This window comes from Puntigrus tetrazona, chromosome 20 (assembly GCF_018831695.1).
Source record: "Puntigrus tetrazona isolate hp1 chromosome 20, ASM1883169v1, whole genome shotgun sequence".
In the NCBI taxonomy this organism is placed as follows: Eukaryota; Metazoa; Chordata; class Actinopteri; order Cypriniformes; family Cyprinidae; genus Puntigrus; species Puntigrus tetrazona.
The window spans coordinates 8,626,759-8,645,872 of NC_056718.1; the positions used below are offsets into that span (position 1 = coordinate 8,626,759).

Consider the following 19,114-nt stretch of genomic DNA (forward strand, 5'->3'; position numbering starts at 1 on the left):
TACCTTTCTGCCCCTATTATGTAGAGAGTGAAAAGGGTTTGTGTATTTGATTACGCTGAGCCTCTCCACACCCTGCTGTTAGAGATCTGCCAGAGCTAACACATCCCCTCCTCTCTCGTAAAGCTGTTCTGACACATACACCTAAATGGAGAGATGAAAGTGGGAAGAGAATGCATAAGAGTGGAGGAGAGAGTGCATCAAGCATGTTTGTTTTCCACAGGACAGCCTTGTAAATGTTTAATCAACAATTGCTCGCTCAGCGCTGCTATTTAGGCTCTGACACGTAGAGAGGATAGAGATGAGAGAGATGAGAAAAAGAGAAAGTGATGGGCATGTAGAAGGAAAGACCACCCTTTGTGAAAAAGAAATGTATAATGCCAAAGTGTAAATGTCTCTCTTAGTACATTTATTTGAACAAAAATACAGTCATATTGTGAAATATTATTAGTGCAAAATAAAACAGCTTTTTTTTTTTTTTTAAATATATTTTTAGATATTTTGAAATTAAATGCATTGTTGCTTCAGTCTTCAGTGTCACATGATCCAGGATGGATTTCTTTCTTTCAGCATTCAGACAGTACTATAATATAATATAATATATGCTGATGTTTCAATTACAGTTATAGATTCTGAACTAATCTCATTCATTTGCTGTAGCTATCTATGCTGTGCTGCTGAAATGAAAATACTAGAAAAAATTGCATTTTACAGTTTATAAGGCCAAGGAAGGTTTGAAGGTAATAAAAATGTGCTGCTTTTTTCTTCTTCTTCTTCTTTTCCCTCAGGTGGTGGACCACGAGGGAGCAGCGAACCCTCCTGTGCCCAGTAAAGAGGACATCCCCACTTTTGATGGGTGGAAGAAGAAAGTAGTGGGAGTAGAAGAGAAGAAAAGTGAGAACACACTCACGGAGCTGCGTGTTCAATGAGTGGAATCAGGCTGCCTCCGTGTTTCTTTGGCCATCAGTACACTCTCACTTACTTCCTTCAGGACACTCTTCTGCTTGATTTCACAGAGCCCGTTTCTTTCCTTTTTAGTTCTTTCTGTCATCCTGTCCTTTGTTGTTCTTGCTTATAATACGTTATAATCACGTTTGTGTATGTTTTGTGTGTATGTGTTTTTTTTCACATTCACGTGCACACATTTGTGAGTGAGTAGTGAGCTCAGTCACTGTTACGCAACCCAGAATACTGCATGTAGCTGCTATCAATGGATTGCTTATTACACAGCTACAAATGTAGCTAGACTAAGCTCAATACTCCAGGAAAAAATCAGCTAGACAGTTTTTTCACATCTAGCTAAAGATATCGTTAGTTGAGCATACATGCGTCATTGAGTGGCATCCACAGAAATACACACACAATAAAACCAGAGGAGCTCTCAAAGAGCAACTCCTCCAAGTAATTGCAGGTTCATCTGAAGCTTATAGCAGCGCCATGAATCAAAAGACTGAAACTGGAATTTGATTTAGTTTTCCTTAATATTTTGAGTCCAGGATCGGTCTTATTTCATAGCCTGGGCTGCGCTTGACCCTGAACTTTCTCGAAAAAGAAACAAATTTCCCAAATCAAATCTGAAATGAGAGTACGTCTCTGCTCTGCTTTATGGCACACAATGTTGAGTCGCATTTTCAGGTTATTTTTTGCCCCGCTCATAATCAGCACAAGCGTTAATGAATAAGCTTTTTCTCCTCTAAAGGTCTTCGCGTGGAGTCATAATAGTAGCTGTTGATAGTTAAAATGCAGCAATCTGTTACGAATGGTAATTACATGCATACTGCTTGCGTATATAAAAATAAGTTGTTCTTTTGTTGTCAGTTCTGTATGATTGGCAATTAGACAGCGTAAACTGCACTTTACGCCAACACCTTCATACTCGCATACTAGGCCAAAAGCTGATCCAAGGCGTGAAAAAATTAGACTGGTGATATATGTATAACGTGTTAATGTTAGTTTCAAGTCAGTCTCTGCACAGCCCCATCTAATGGCAGCCCCTCATCCAGTCAAAAAGGTCAAAAGAATTTCCAAGACCAACCCCTACGCTTCACCAACCAGATATAGAGCTAAAAAATCTACTCTAGAAGCCAACAATGAGGCCAAAAGGTACAGAAAACATAAAACAGCATATGAGGCGAATAGAAGATAAAAGAAAGAAGGAATATTTTCACAATAAATAGGACAATCGTTTAATTGCTCGTTACCGTTTCTGCATCTGCAGTGTTATTGATTAGTTTGAGATCGGCAATTGTCTAACATTTGCACGCTTGTCTTTGTTTTGTTTTCAGAGCATCTGCCATCCTGATGGAGAATATGGATCTGTACATGCTGAACCCCTGCAGTACCAAGATCTAGTGTGAGTCACTGCAGATAAAAAGAGGGAGAAAGAACTACGCAACTGCTCTGAGACAATGAAGAAGTGCATTTTACACTAGTTGTGTCAATGCTATTTGACAAAGTACTATTAGTATGTTAGAAATGACCTGTAGTGACCTATTTTTAAACAGCATTTTATTAATTATTTTATAATTATTTTGGCCTCTTAATAGCCAGAGGGAATTACAGATTGGGCTGCATGATTATTTGTATTTTAATCATGATTTATGCTTCTATCAATTAAAGCGTAATCACCTGTTGTGTTATTATATTGTTTAAACAAATAAATAAAAGTATCCATACAGCCAGTCTGTAGTCACACTAAATAAAGCTGTAAAGAATGCAAACAGGAATCTCAATTATAATTTAAGAAACTGTGGCTCCCCTGAATAAATGCATAAACATTTACATATACTGTTTTTAGCTCTTATCATAAAAGTTTTAACCATTCCATAATTTAGAGTGTGTTGATATATATGAGCTGATATCATTCCATTTCTCAGTATTGTGATTAAATGATCTTGATTGCAAAGTATAATTGTGCAGCAAGACTTGCATATAATATTAATATGATTGGATTGCAAAAACTTCTAAAATTAACAAGTGTAGGTAAAAAAAAAAAAAAAAAGTGCTTTCAAAACCTTAAAAGAAAATGTCATTGCATCTAGAATATATTTGTAAGTAGTTTTTTTTTTTTTTTTTTTTTTTTTCCTGTGCCTTTTGTTTGTCTTTTTTGTGTTAGCACATTTCTTAATATGAAAATAACTTGCCATTTGTTTCTTCTATCTTTCTTTCAAATATAGGTTTGTTATTGAGCTCTGTGAGCCAATCCAGGTTAGAAACAGCTGGATATTGCAAATTTCGAGTTGTTCTCCTCTACACCAAAGATTTCCTTGTGTCCATAAGTGACAGGTAACATCACTCACATAGCTGTATAGTATTCCCACTCCTGATCAGGCACAATGCGGTATGTTGACTGGTCTCCAAAGCAGAAGTTGGTTTTTGTCCCGGCCAGCCGCAGCGCATCTCACTGGTTTGCCATGTGAAATCTGAATTTCACTAAATCTCATTTGTCCAAAATACAGCCTCGCATTAAATACAGAACATGCTGCGGTTGAATCCGTTTGCCATTCCACATCTTCACGTTATGTGCCTGGTTGGGGAGACTGCGTTATATAAACTACAAACTTAACCTTTCTTTAAAAAATTGTTTCTCAAATTCAGGTATCCGACCAATAAGTGGATCAAGCTGGGCACCTTTCATGCCGTGATGAGCGCACGTGCAGAAGCTTCCCTCTGGACGAGCAACTCTACGCCAAATATGTCAAGGTAAAAGTGGTGCCAGTCACTGCAGTTAAAAGCCAAAGCTACTTGAGAGTGAAATTTCCTTAGAGTGGAAATTTTAGAAGGGCGTTCATCACCGCTTTTGTTGCAAGGCAGTGCACAGTACAGTATTTTTCCCACTAAGAAAAGCCAGGTTTGTGATGAGCGGAATAGGTTGATAAATAATCGAATTTAAGCTGAGAAAAAAAGGTTGTTTAATGAACTGGGAAAAAGAATATCGGGATAGAGCGTGCGCGTTAAGCATTAAATACTTAATAGCATCAAAGTATTAAACACGAGCATGATGTCATTAGCTTGTATGTCTATAATCTGTGACGTCTGAAACGTGGAGCACCTTAGGAAAGATCACACACACACGATTGTTCTGCCACCTGTGATCTAAATAACGCGGCATTATATTAACAAAGTGTGTTTTTTAAGGGGACCGAATAAGAGGCAGAGAAAGGGGGCAAAGTTAAGACATATGAGGAAAGCCGTGCCCTTCCCTCAGGCCCGAGAGTCTCATGACTGTATTGTATCTCTGTGTAATGTACCACGCACACACATTCACAGCCTTTTAGAGATTTGCATGCAAGGTTGGTTTATCTGTGCTTGGGTTGAAACGCGTCGAGCAGAGCTCACATTCACTTTGACATTTGCTAAGACAAACCGCGAAAAAAAATAATTAGCATTATTACCCGTGACACATGCCCGGAGTTGCCAGTGATTTATTTGAGGAGTCCCACGATACCTCGCCATGCTGCCTTAAACCTGTTCTGCCATGCTTTGTGCTGTTTATTATTTGTGTTTTTGTTTACTTGTTTTCCTCCGCTGTATTTCCCACTTTGTGCTCCTAATTACAGCCTTTGGCTCAGCTGGCTTTCTGCTGCAATGGTGCTGCTGCTCGAGCCACGAAAGCAGAGCAAACAAGACCGGTTCAAAATACTTGCCACAGCATGAATCGAGTCTTTTATACTGATTTTCCTCTGTTTTTCTTTGTTTCCGCTTTCTCCTGTCTTCTCCTCCCTGCATCAGATGTTCATCAAATACATAAAGGTTAGCGCTCTTCTCTCTTAGATCTTACAGACAGTGCTGCTTGGGTGGCAGGCTCTAGCATACTCTAAAGCATTAAATCTAAAAACAAATGCATATTTTCTCACACTCACATGGAAACATCATGCTTTGCATATACTTCCAGCACTGTTTGATAATGTTTGACATTATTGGGACATCACTAAACTGAACATTTGTTAAAATAAGCCTTTGTTTTGTTGTATGGATTTGTTTGAGTGTGTTCATACGGTATTTTTATTTGTATTTTTGTAGGTTGAGCTACTCTCCCACTTTGGCTCTGAACACTTCTGTCCGCTCAGCCTGATCAGGTGTGTTTTAATTCATGTTAATTGAAAAGAATGGGAATGACCCTACAGACATGACCTTGACGTCATTGATTTTCAAAGGGACAAAAATGATGCTCACAAGTTGATGTTTAAAGGATATGTTAGTACAGTACCATTTCAAAAATACATTTAGAGTTTTGAGTGTCTCTTGCACTCAGCATTAAATCTTATCTTGATCAAAAAATACAGTTAAAACCTAAATAAATATAAAAAATAACTTGAAAATGCAACTTGAGGTGGTGAAGCTGAATTTCATCAGCAGTCATAAATATTATCAGCATTGAAAATGGTTGGCTGTCTAATAGTTTTGTGTAAGCGCACGCATTTGTTTAAAGAACAGCGTTTATTTACAGTTGAAGTTCATAACGTCATAAATGTCTTATCAGTTGTCATCAATTTATTGTAGAAAAATTCTATTTGAATGGTAGTGTATGTACAACAGGGCGTTTGCATACTTGCTTGAGGTATGTTTTTAATTCTAATGCATTTTTTGGTACGCTTCATGATATAAAGTGTCTCTTTATATAAAAACACAAAAAAATGGATATACAGAGAGAGGCCAAAATTCTATCCTGCCTCAGGCTCCTGTCCAGGCCCGTTTGCGTTGGCAGGAGATTTAATCTTAGTTAGAGGCTTCCATAAAGGGGCTGGCCGGGCTGCGCTCTATGAGAGGCATACTGTCCCACTGTAAGGGAAATTACTGTATGTACTGGGAAAGGCAAGCCAAGACACTACAGCCAGATATAGAGATGAAAAATAAAAAAATCCTTTGCACGCTTGTATGAAACGTTTTGTTAGCTTTCCACTTCTGACCTTAACAAATTCAAACTGAGAATCACAAGTAGCGACTCTCTGGTCATTGTGTCACATGATACTTAAATTGTATTATAAGGTATCATGTGGCAGCCCTTGTGAATCTGCAGAGTAACATATATTCCAAATTCCTACTTCCATCTGATCTCGAAGTCTGCTCATTTCACTGAACATCTCTAGTTATTTTTCTTCCGCTGCCATTATCTCCTCCAGACGCGTGGTCCTTGAGGGGATTGAAGGGGGCCTATAAAACATGTTTTTAAAGACCCCACTAACCCGAAAAAGGGCAGAGTGATTATAGTAGTTCTGTAGGACGGCAGAGATAAGTTGTGCTGATGATAAAAGTGGGCTTTATGTTAATATTTCTGACCGTCTCCTGTCTTTAGAGGGTCTGTTTGTTCTTTTTACGATAATACAGGAACAACGCTCTTGTTACATAAACACTCCCTCCCATGTTTTTAATCCTTTTTTTAATACTTGAATTTTTGTGTTGCTCATGTGCATCTTTTGTGTATTTCAGGGTGTTTGGCACCAGTATGGTGGAGGAGTATGATGAAATAGCCGACTCTCAGTACACGTCAGAAAGAGCAGTATCTGGATGAAGACTACGGTGAGACCATCTCTCTAAAACGAGAAGCTACAGAAAGCTTAAAAAGTACTGTTTTAATGATAAATAGATACCTGTATGGCAGAACTTAAGTCAGACACAAGACCGGGTTTTTGTTTTCTGTTTGGCAGTTGTCGTTATGTGTGTCCATTGGCTAACGCTGTTGTCTTAATTCCAGACGTCTTTTTACAGATTACCCACCTGGCTACCTGCCCTCAGAGGACAAGACATCGAAGAATCTGCTGGGCTCCGCCACTAGTATGTGCTGTTCCTCCGTATTTCACGAATATTTGTCTGTAGATGCCCACAGGCGATCATTTCAATCTAATGGTTTAAAGCTAAACTACGAGCAGAAGAGGATAACAGCGTTAGAAGTTCAGTTAGTTGCGCGTTGCACAGATTAACCTTCGCCACGGCAATCCCGTTGATTTATATTCGGTTTGTTCAAAGCTACGGTTGGCAAAAAAATGTAGTAACTGTAGATTTCAAGGAAGTGGCGTGCCCTCTGCCTCAGTCCAAGTGTTTTGAAAATCCATGATAAAGGTTGTGAAGTCAAAATGTACTTCGTCACACACCCTCTTGATAAATCCCTTTCCTAGTTGGAGGCTAAGCTTGGAGAAGTATATTAATTGTGGTTAATGCACTTCCACAGTTGCCAGTAGAATGCTAATGCTAATCAGTGGCAGTATTCATAACAGGATTTAATGATGATAATAAGAAAAACTAACCATATGACATTTACCAAAAGATAGATTCTTCTACTAGTTGTACCACGCAATAAGCATACTGGTGGATTGTCTTTAATAATTCAAAGCTCATCATTTTTGGCCAGTGGTCATTGTATTTTAAGAGCATTGTATTTGGTTTGCGTAAGTTCAGAAAAAACAGTTTAGCCTGTGTGTTGACACTGTGTGACTGTTTTTAAAAAACTTTCCTCTGGCTTCTTTTAGACGCCATCCTGAACATGGTAAACAACATTGCAGCAAACGTGCTTGGAGGGAAAACGGACCTGGAGGACGGAGCTGAAATGGAAGGTACGGACCTGATCTCTGCTTTGCTCTTGGATATTAAAACAACCCTGTCCTGAGTCTTTACTAAGAAATTACTCCACTTATTTGCTCCTCTTTGCTTGGCAGCTGTTTGTGACTAGTGAGGGCTGTAACCATGCCAACAGTGCTGGAACTGTGAGGTCTGGCAGTGAAAGCATGTCTTTGATGGGTTCTGTAGCTGCGCTTGCCAGCATCAGACTCTCCCAGGGTGTGTGTGTGTGTGTGTGCGCGCATGCAGGCCCCAGAAAGAGCTGCTACAAAATGCTGTTTAAACACGCATGTGGCTTTCCTAAAAGCAGAAGTGAAGTTTCAAAACACCCTGCTTCACTGTGTCATTACCATAAACAGTCTGACTTGCAGTCTAAAAGAGAAAAGTCTGTTTAACAAGATATTTTTACTGTGGCCCTTGAGAGATTGCAGTCGATTGGATGGCTGAAAGTATATATTAAGTTTTTTTTTTTTTATCTAGTATTTTTTTAGATTGTGGTTGAAGGTTTTTTTTTATTTATTTTTTTATTTAATGTATTTATTATTATGTCCAATACTGATATCTAGACAAAAATGGTGATTGATAACTGATATAATGCCAAACATTCAAAATAAAACCTCACGGTTTATACCAAATTTATACCAATAAAATGAACTGTTATTTCGCTGTGAGTGAACATAATGACAGGTTTTGTCTTTTAGACTCGTATCCTTGTGCACTTTGTCAATTTAACAGTAATTTTTTTAGCCAGCTATTACATTTAATAGCTTTTGAAAGATTTTTGGTTGTTTAATTGAAGAAATGCGCAGTTGGTAATAATAGGTTACCTGCCTTTCAGAAAACTAGGTGGGTAAAAATGATGTCCCCTATTTAACACGAAATAAAACCGACTAATAAGGGTTACAGGTGTCCTTCTAATCTTTAAGATGATTTCTACTTCCTCATGACTTATAGGTTTGCCAACATGCATATTAGAGAGTAACTTCCCATTTTTGTTTCACATTTTCTAGATAATGTAATCTTTACTGTCTCAAAGACAAGAATTTTGAAAATGCCATTGGTTTTTTTTTTATGCCCTTGGTGGTCTGGATAAATTTAAACCATTCCAAGCATTATATAATTTCATGCTCTCAAGATCATCACCTGTTGCTAGTTAAGAGCACATTTTTTGTTTGTGTATTTAATCTTGAGTGCTTTTCTCCGAACAATAGCCCTCTTTGTGTTGAGGAACGGCATTATGAAACCAATGTTCATATGCTCCTTTTCCTTTTTCACTGTCAAAATTTGTTCTTTCTCTCATCTTGTTCAGGAAACGTTTCCTCTGGGACAGAAAATGTCACCCAGGCGTCAACAGAAACCACACTCATGCCAGAACCTACAGAACAGCCCTCTCGTGTGAGTCTCATTCGTGTACACACACACACACACACACACACACACACACACACACACACACACACACTACTCCTCCATCATATTAAAACCCCAACTGCTTGCTCAATACTGAGCCCCAAGCTAGTCAGCGTATTCCAGCACAGACTGGTTTGAATTGTTTGCTTACATACCAAATCAACCACTGAATCCTTTCACTAATACAGTACAAGCTTATAAAACTTTAATTAACTGTAGCTGCCGCGCATAACCAGGCTTAGAGTCCCGACTCAGTCTGCTGAATTATGTAGAGGGCATTTAAACATAGTAAAAATATTGGTGGTAGCTAAAATCTTGATCAAATTGGGATGTTTAGTTCTCTCATTTAATGAATCTTACACCCTTACACCCAACACATAATTTTTTTTTTTTGGTTCTTCTAAATTCAGTACTGTACATTTTGCATGTAGGTTTCTGGGAGTATCTTTAAGATGTTGTCATAGTTCTTCTGCATTTAGTCTGTTTTGTCTCTTCATGTCATTCCAGACAGACTGACTGGCTGTTGTGAATATTTAGAAATGTAAACTAATGTTTCATTACAGCAAAAGAGAAATAACTGACTGAAACCATGGTAAAAATACTAGTATTTGTTTGCCACCACTGAAAGTCTTTTTCCTGTTGGGCCTTTTCCTTATTCCTATTCCTATCTAGTCCATATTTTGGTTTAAATGTCTTTTGCTTATTTTGTCCAATTATGCCCACATTCATTAATATTCCTTGTCATGGTCATATCTTATTTTATTGTTCTTTAAAGTCATATGGAATTGGATGTGAATAATTGAAGCAAAACACAGAACTGTGTTTTAAAAGAAAGTCAACATGCAAGCAGTTGAGTTGTGAGAGGTGTTTCAGTTCTGCAGTAAACTGAGGAGCTTACGTTGTCGTGCTCATAACTAAGTAGCAATCATCATGCAACTTTGTTTGAAAATGAAACAAGAGATTTGAGAACTTAACATTCTCTGTCGGTATCTTCAGGCTGGATGTTCTTGAGCTGGATCCCACTCTAGTAAAGGAGGACTTAGAGGTTCCTGTTCCTGAGGCTTCTTCAGAACCTCCCCTGAGGAGAGCATATCGTCATCCTCATCGAGGAGGAGGAAGAGGCCACCCAGCCAACAGTGACCCTGCTGGAGGAGGAGCGAGAGGAGGAGAAAAGGCTAGAGGAGAGGTGGGAGCGGGAGAGCGTCACATACTGCGGCCACCTCTCCACTTTGTCCTGTTTGGCGTCTTTGCACGAACACTTCTACTGCTACTGCTCAGCAGCACTAGCACTACAGCGCCAGCGTAGAGACCGCCGTCATAAAGCACAGCACGCACACACCGATGCAGATACTCAAGCCGCCCCACAGCAGTCCCTCCCCGACACCACCCTAACCCAAGAGCCCCTGCGGCCTCCGAGAAACTTCCAGAAACAGAGCAACCATCTCAGGCACAAGCCGAGAGGATTTCTCCCACAGAAACGGTGGCTTCTCCGCCTCAGTCCTCTAGCGGCGAGTAGTCTGTTGTCACAGAACAGGAGCTCCCACCTGAGACCATTCTGTTAGAGCCCAGCCGTACCTCCACCCTTCCCCCACACAGCTTCTCCGACACCCCCACCCAAAACATCCCAGAGTCCCTACCCACGGGTGAGCCCGTGGACCAGCGTCCTCAGTACCTGGTGGACATCCCAGAAACCCATACGACCGCCAGCAGCGCCAGCAGCATCCTCTCCCAGTGCCGTCTCCTCTCTCCCAGTGCTCTCCTCCACCACCACCACTGAACCCCACAGCCCAGAGATGGAGCTTCCCAAACTGGAGCTCCCGTCGCCACCAAAGAGCAGACAGTTCAGCCGTTGCCCACCACACTGCGCCCGCCCCGATATCCCACCTCCTACTGAACTTCCTGTTATGCTGCCGGAGAATCTCGGATATCGTCAAGACTGAAGATCCTCACCACAGGGCTGTGGCTTCCCAGCCAGAGCTTTCTGAATCGCCTCTGTCTCAACAAGAGGAGACCGTTGACGACATCCTGCTACCGCACACGCACACGCTGGAGAGTTTTTTACGCGAACAGCAGCATTCGGCGAAATGGGCCACGGGAATGGAAACGGCAATGGGAATCAGGTGCACGGATCCAACCAGAAGGAATCGGTGTTCATGAGATTGAACAACAGGATTAAAGCACTGGAAATGAACATGTCCCTCAGCAGCAGATACCTGGAGGAGCTCAGCCAAAGGTACAAACACACAGATACATGCCACCATACCTAAAATTACCGTTATGGGCCTTATTGTTCGATTGATCGGTTCTGCTGTTACTCAGGTATCGTAAACAGATGGAGGAGATGCAACGGGCTTTCAACAAGACCATCATCAAACTGCAGAACACCTCCAGAATCGCAGAAGAGCAGGTTATTATCAGTCACTCAGCTGGGCCTTTATTAACTTATTTATTGAGATATTTTTCTTTTATCTATCAAATATCCCTCTAACACTTGCACTTTATGCTGTAAAAAATGTACTTCAACACCTTCTGGCTAAGAAAACTGCCGTCTTTGGGGACAACTGTAGCTTGTTCAGTGTTTTTTTTTACAAGGATAATGTGGTAACTGTTTGTAACGGTGTGTGTGTGCGTGTTTAGGACCAGAAACAGACAGAGTCTATACAGATGTTACAGAGCCAGCTGGAGAACGCTACCAGGATCATGCTGAACCTGTCTGTCACTGTTGCTCAGCTACAGCGAGAGGTCTGCAAACATGCATTTATCGTCTCATTCCCGGCCCGTCTAAAGTTATCCCACCCGATAATGTATATTCATATTCAAAAGCTGTTGTGTACTGTGTGTTGTAGGTGTCTGACAGACAGAGTTACCTGGTGCTGTCTCTGATCCTGTGTCTGACGCTGGGTCTGCTGCTGTGCATGCAGTGCTGCAGGAGCTTCGCCAGTCACAACACCAGTTCAACCATTCCCACGAGCAACCACTACCCCAGCCCTAAGAGGTAGGACACAACACACACTACATGTGCACAACTCTAACGCATAATACAAGAACATCTACAAAAGCAACCATTTTCCAATAACGATAATAAAAGGATTCTTCAAATTGGCATATTACAATTGTTTTTGACGGATAATGCGACACCATAGAATGGAGTAATGATTCTGTGAAATTCAGCTTTGCAGTACAGGAAGAAATGACATTTTTTAAAGTATATTAAAATATAAAGTTATTTTTTTTTTTTTTTGTGCGTGTTTTATTTTTATGTATAATGTACAGAAACATTCCTGCAGTACATTTGTTCACCTGTATTTTGACACTTGCATGCAGAGTATGTTCAGCATCGTCCTTTTCATTCTCAGGTGTTTTTCCTCATATGATGATATGAGTCTGAAACGGAGAGTTTCTTGTCCTCTCTGCTTCGTTCAAAGTCATTTCAGCTGCCCACATCAGAAGGTAAGAGTCACCTTTGACCCCGAGGAGAGCATTGATGCCAGAGCTCTCTCTGTCTGTTTCTCTTTTCTCTATCTCCTCCCCTTCTCTCATGTAATTCACATCGTTTTCGCTCGGCTCTGGTTCTTAACATCCTGTCTTTTCAGTCAGACTCTCAGCTCGGATAATGCCTGCTAACGTCACACCTTCCCACTTAACATGTGGCTTAAGTTGTTTGCTTTCATTTTGGCTGCTGCTCTCAGAAAAATCATGCCTTTTGTATTAAATACCACACAGATCACGTTACAGCTTGGTCTAGTTTTGGGTCCAGCTGTCACTAGTTCCACAGTGCCTGGCGATAATTCAATATCAGTGTGACCTATAACTGAAGCAAAGTGTGATTTGTAATTGAATGTCCACAGAGTAAATGCCTCATGTCTGGCACAAACAGTCTGATCAGATATGAGTGGTAATAAGCAAAAATTGCTTGCTTTTCAAGCCAAAACAAAATTAAGCGTTTAATTGGGTGTAATTTATTTTAAAAATGTGATTAATAGTATTAAATATTTTTAATAATATTAAAAATTACATTAATGGCTTTTCATATTGACAATAATTAATATTTAACCCTAACCATATTTAATAATAATATGTAATAAATGTTGTAATATTTAAAAAAAAAAAATTCAATTTACAGTCACTGTAGAAATGCGTCTGTTAGATGACTAAATTTAATTTTATATAAATGTAATGTGCAAAAAAGTAGGAAAATTTAACAGTAACTACACTTATTTTTTGGGGAATTTTCCAATTTTATTTGTAAGTGATGTGTGCAGTAATTAATGTGATTAAAAAGACAACTAATATGAAAACATGCTAATTCAGCCAGATAAACTCAACCATCTTCACAACGTCAAGTGCCAGATCCTCCTGTGCTTCTTGTTCCATTTTTTCCCCGCTATATATTTTTTTTACTCTCACATTTTGCTGCAGCATTTTGTGTGTGTGGAGTGCGTGAGCTCATCACTGGTTCGTGTTCATAAGGCAGAGGTTGGATATTTTTAGCACATGATGCTTTTGGCTGGCACATGTTGGACATCTGCAAGTAGTAACAGTGGAAAAATGTGGGTTTAATGGGTTACAAATATTTCAACTACAGATTATCATTGCAAATCAAACTTGATGCTCAAACGCATGCAAACGACAGCATTATCTCAAACAATTGGCGCCGCAGCCGTTATTGCCACAAGCGGTCTTTGTTGGCAACGAAAGGGCAGATTACAATTAAAGAACAGTTGCACCCGTGAAGAAGGCTGTCTGTTTGTAACTCGTGCTACTACTTGCAAGTGCTTTCATGCTTGTGTTATTGTTTGCCATACCATTCCGTTAACCTGCCCCCTCTCTCCCCTCTTTAGTAGGTCCTGATGACTTGTACATTGTAGAACCTCTAAGGTTTTCTCCAGAGAAAAAGGTATGGAGTTTGTTTCGCCGCTGTGTGTTCATGGCGGTAGTGGGACTGAGGCAGGGTTTCAAAACCACTCACTGCTTGTTTAGCAGATCTCGACTTGGCTTTTTTTCCAATTTTCCAGTTAGGTTACTAATCTGTAAAACTGCTATCAATTGCATAAAAGCTTTATTAGTAAGTGTTGAAAAGCAGTGAGTGTTTTGGAACGCAGCTCTCTCCGGTTAGTCTGTCTGACAGGCCGTGAAGCTAATCGTTTCTCTGCTGACTGAGGATTTAGATTCTATTTTAACAACCCGTTTAACTCTATACTCCAAAAAACAACAAACAAAAACTGATTTTTAATATCATAATTATTTACACTACATTTTTTTTTTTTTTTTTTGCACCCAATCGGTAATCGCTTTGATCTCAATTAAGTACAAAAGAGTCGTGGTTCATTTCTAATTTAATGTATGCTAACAATGAAAAGTCTGTAACGGTCCTATTTAATAATATTTTATTCAAACCAATATCGCACGAGTTTCAGACTGATTTGTCTTTTTGACCAGTTTATTAAAAATAATTACTTAAGTTGGGTTTTAGTCGAGGTTTAGCTTGTTCGCTGAAGAATAACTTATAACCTTTAAGCTTGGATCTAATAGTAAATGCCTGTTCTGACCAATACTGATGTTTTTACTTGAAAAAACGTGTTTTTTGCATGCAATTTGTCTGTTCATACCAATACCAAAAACCAAAAAAGTGAAAGTACACAACTGCTAAAAAGTTAAATGGTATTTACATGTTTTCAAACAACCGTTCAGATTCTTTTACTCATTGTGGTGTTTTTTTCTCTATTCAGTTTTCTTTTAAATACAATTAATATATTATTATAGTTTTTGTTTAATTTTGTAGTGTTGTTTTTTTCACCTTAATTATTTTAATTACTTTTAATAAATAAAATGTTATACTAAGTAGACATAGAAATTATATATATATATATATATATATATATATATATATATATATATATATATATATATATATAATTTTTTTTTTTTGTTTTTGTTTCAAATCACTTACCACTTAGGTTTTATTTTTCGTGAATTAAATTGTTTTCCATAAAACAGATAAAGTTAAATGAAATAAATGATTAGGGGAACAATGACATTGTTTGCTGTCACTTGGCCAAAAAAATCAGCATTTGGACCAATAAAGCGAGTCCTGGTTTGCCAGGTTATGTTGCCCTGTGATGGAAAGAGTTTAAAGCAGCTCGCAATAAAAAAGATTGTTGCAGGGACTGCATGCATTTACAGAAGTTCGTTCAAATGCTCCAAACACTTATGTTGGTGTGAACAGGCCTCAACTTTTCCACAAGCGATCCTCGTGTCCTCTGCCCTCATGAGTATCATCACGTGATCATAGTGATTGTGGTGTTTTATAATTTCTTGATTTCTATTCAGTGTCTGCTAAAGTGTTTTCCACACACACACACACACACACACACACACATGTATATTTATACTCACTCAGCAGACGGTTAGCGTGGCTTTAGGTGTTTAAATACCACTCAGAACGCATCATTTAGACATTCAATAATTTCCCCGTTTGTGTCTTTCAGAAGAAACGTTGCAAGACAAAAGGAGGGGAGCGAGTGGAGACGCTCCGGGCCTCGGTCCCTTCAGTGACGGGCGTTAATGCTGAGCCCAGGTGCAACGGTGAAACAACATCATCATCATCATCGCCTTCTCTTCAGTTCCTGCCGTCAGCGTGCAACGGCTACGCTTCCACCTGCTCGTCCAGGGACTGCGCCTCGGAGGGCAGCTCGGAGAGCTCCGCTTCGACGCTGTCCGAGGAGTCCTTCAGCAGCGCCCCCTCCGTGAACGGACACGACCCCACCCTGTGCAACGGCGAGCCCCCCCCGGCCAAGAGCAAGATGGAGAAGAGGTCTCTGAAGCGCCGCAAGTCCAAGAACGCCGAGCAGGAGGCCCGGGCCGTGGGAGACATACTGCCGCTTCCTGTGACCGTCATGCCCGCGCTGGAGGAGCTCATCAAGGGAAAGGCGGACCTGGCCGTGGCCACTTTCGGGAGGACGGCTGTAACCGGACGAGTTTGAGTTTTCACGCCGCCGTCTTTTTTTTTTCTTATTCCATCGTTTCGAGATTTTATTGCGAGCGCTGATCCTGACGCCATCTTCACTACATCCTGGTTCTCTGAACTTTGGTTACGTGCCTTTTTTTTGTTACCCATTCAGGATCGTTTCGTTATTCCCTTTAAGTTTTTTTTTTATACTTCTGGGGAAGCTCTGACTTGATGAACATTGTCAAGTATGAACGAGGCTTGGCTTGATGTCGTAGAGCGCCGTGACCAGAGGTTTAGGCCGATTCCAGATGAAAGACCCACAGCATTCATCGTGTTCCTTTACGCTAACATGACCCTCAGGTCTCCGTCTTTTTTAATGCTCTCACTCGCTCTTTTCGTTCACTTCCTCGTTGGATATTAATTGTTGTACGTGTGTGTGTGACTGCACACCAGTCGGTGTCTGTGATTGGTTTGTGGGACCAGTGATGTCACATAGCACAGGACTTCAGTCCAGTGAACAGAGCTGAATGAAGAACAGATCCAGTCTATGCTGAATTAAACTTTTCTTTCTCTGCTATTCAGATCGCAATCTAGTTTGACCATTGAGTCCAGGCTGGGCCTGAACACACACACACACACACACACACACACACACACACACACACACACACACACACACACACACACACACACACACACACACACACACACACACACACACACACACACACACACACACACACACACACACACATACATACATACATAACATTTATCAACGCACCCAACAGCATCTCAAGTATGTTTACAGCTCATCATCTTCATGTTCAATGGAGCCGTAGTAAAAAAAAGACACATTTTTCACGCTTTATATGTACACGGGGAGTTTGTGGGGGACATTCTGTTATTCTAGTGGTAATTATTTATGTATTTATTTATTTAAATGTGACCCGGGCTCTATGAGATCACGGTCATGTGATATCTGAAATACAGCGGCCCTCCGACCTCCATATTACAGATACACACAAGTGGTACGGACATCAACTTCCTGTTCTGTTGATTTGGGAAAGCTGGATTCCACTTTTGCCTTCTTTCTTTTTTTTAAATCAAGCGACACATCAGATAAACCTGTTGCGATGCTCTTAACGCGATCGTAGACATGTACAGCTTCTGGCTTCGCTCTTCCTCGCTGGATCTGTTCGGACGAGCTTTGGGTTACTGGATTGGAGGTGAAGTGTAAAAGCGGCCGAGCTCTCGTTGTTGTGCAAATATTATGCATGAGTCCAGCAAAGCAACCGTCCTGGTCTGTCCTCACCTGTCATGTACCTGTAAAAGATTGTGTGCGTGTGTGTGTGTGTGTCCAGCATCTTTTCTTCACACACTCCATGTCCCTCTTAACACACTTTCCGTTATATGCGTGCGTGTGTGTGTTCGCTGCTTTCTTAGTTGTTTTTAATGCACCCAAGAGACCATTCGACATCCCAGTGGAGTTTCTCTGTGTGTTTTGTAAGATTGTAAGTGTTTTCTCATGCATGCGCGATCGCGTCATTGACCTTTAATGAGACTGGTGGTGGGGTTGGGGGGGTTAGAGAATGTGAATTCGCATCACTAATTTCAAAAAAAAAAAAAAAAAAAAAAAAAAAAAAGGGAAAGATCAGGATGGTGTGCAACGGACCGTCTCTGTGGTTTCCATGATACATGTTTCACTACTTTTTTCCTTTTTGAATGGTGACTGATATACGCTTGTGGAGTTAGTGGATGTTTTCTCATCAGTGTGTATGTTGATGACTCTTTCCAGTACACCAGAGACTGCTGCGTGTCTCTCCTGTGCACTTTTTGGAGAACTCCACATGCCTTTGTTTTTTCTACACCACACCTTGTACAAGTGCTTTTTCGCCCCAGGCTTTCCTTAGTACGGCGCCCTCTAGTGGCGGATGCCTGATTTATTTAAACGTCCGCTAGGTGGCGCCCAAATGAAATCTCGTAATCTGTGAGGACGAACTGCACAGTATTTGATTTTTTTGTTTTTTCAGTTGTAACTACAGCAGTGTAGTGCCATTAGAAACTGTGAATTTATAAATAAAACACTTTGTTGTCTTTATTGAGTGCGTTATTACTGCCACACTATAGTGTTTGTGTTTGTGTGTATGTGTGTGTGTCCTGCATTGGATGCGTCTCAGAGAAATGCACATAATGCAAGAACTGTTAATGTTTTATTTGATTTAGTTTACTTGAAAAACTGACTTCTTTCAGTACAAAAAATGCTAAACTTTGACAAAAAAGTAATTTTATCGCCATTATTGTGATTTCATAGTATGTAGACATGAATCCCAACAAAAAAAGTTGTTAAAAGATATCTTTTAGTTGGTCAAATATCAAACAGTGAACCTCTGCAGCCATCTACTGGTAAAAAGTTATTTTGTTATTTTGATTACACTACACCATCTTATCCCCATTAAAGGATGTAAGAAATGTGGGTCTTTAGCATGTGCATTTTATTTTGTATAAAATAACCCATGTAAAAAAAATTATTTATATACATTTTAAAAACTATGATAAGTCCTCTAGTATAAATCCTCCCCACCACCCCCTTTGGATTATTAATTTTGTTTTACGTAAAACTTTTTTGCGCAAGAATGGTTATGAAGTTTTTTAAAAAGAGTTTAAAAGTTTCTTTATTTTGACTAGGCTTTCAATGTTGTTACGGGAAAGAATGAATCTGATTGGTTGGGTCTTGTCACGTGACCCGCGGTGCGCTAGCGGCATTCTGAAAAGTTAGTGTTTTATCAGAAGTGTTTTGGCAAAAGACGCCCCATTTAAACAGCCCCTTAAGAATCTAAAAGCATGCAGCTGTCTTACAACTCCAGAAATGAAACAAAAATACCCATGTATGGGTTTTTGTTTTATATTCATTGCACTAACAATGTACTTCTTCAGAGCAACACGGTGTTCTGTTCCTTGAATGAATCTGTTTTTGAAAGAATCGAGTGATCCAGTGAATCAACCGTCCATTCAGATGAACTTATTCACTGCGCCCCAATTTGTATTGCCTGCTATCCACCCTCCTTAAAAAGTATTCAAAACTACTAATATTACTTAGTATTCAAGATGGATAACGTGCACACTGGGACGCAGGCGCTTGTTTGTTTATAACTGAAACTGATTCGTTTTGAACGAATCTTTTGATTTGAATGATTCAATATG

The 19,114-nt window shown here is 39.9% G+C and overlaps 1 pseudogene; it reads left to right on the forward strand.

The window, feature by feature from the left end:
* The window catches only part of LOC122325469, a 17,157-nt pseudogene extending 559 nt beyond the window's left edge, over positions 1-16,598 (forward strand).
* Positions 16,599-19,114: the final 2,516 nt, after the last annotated feature.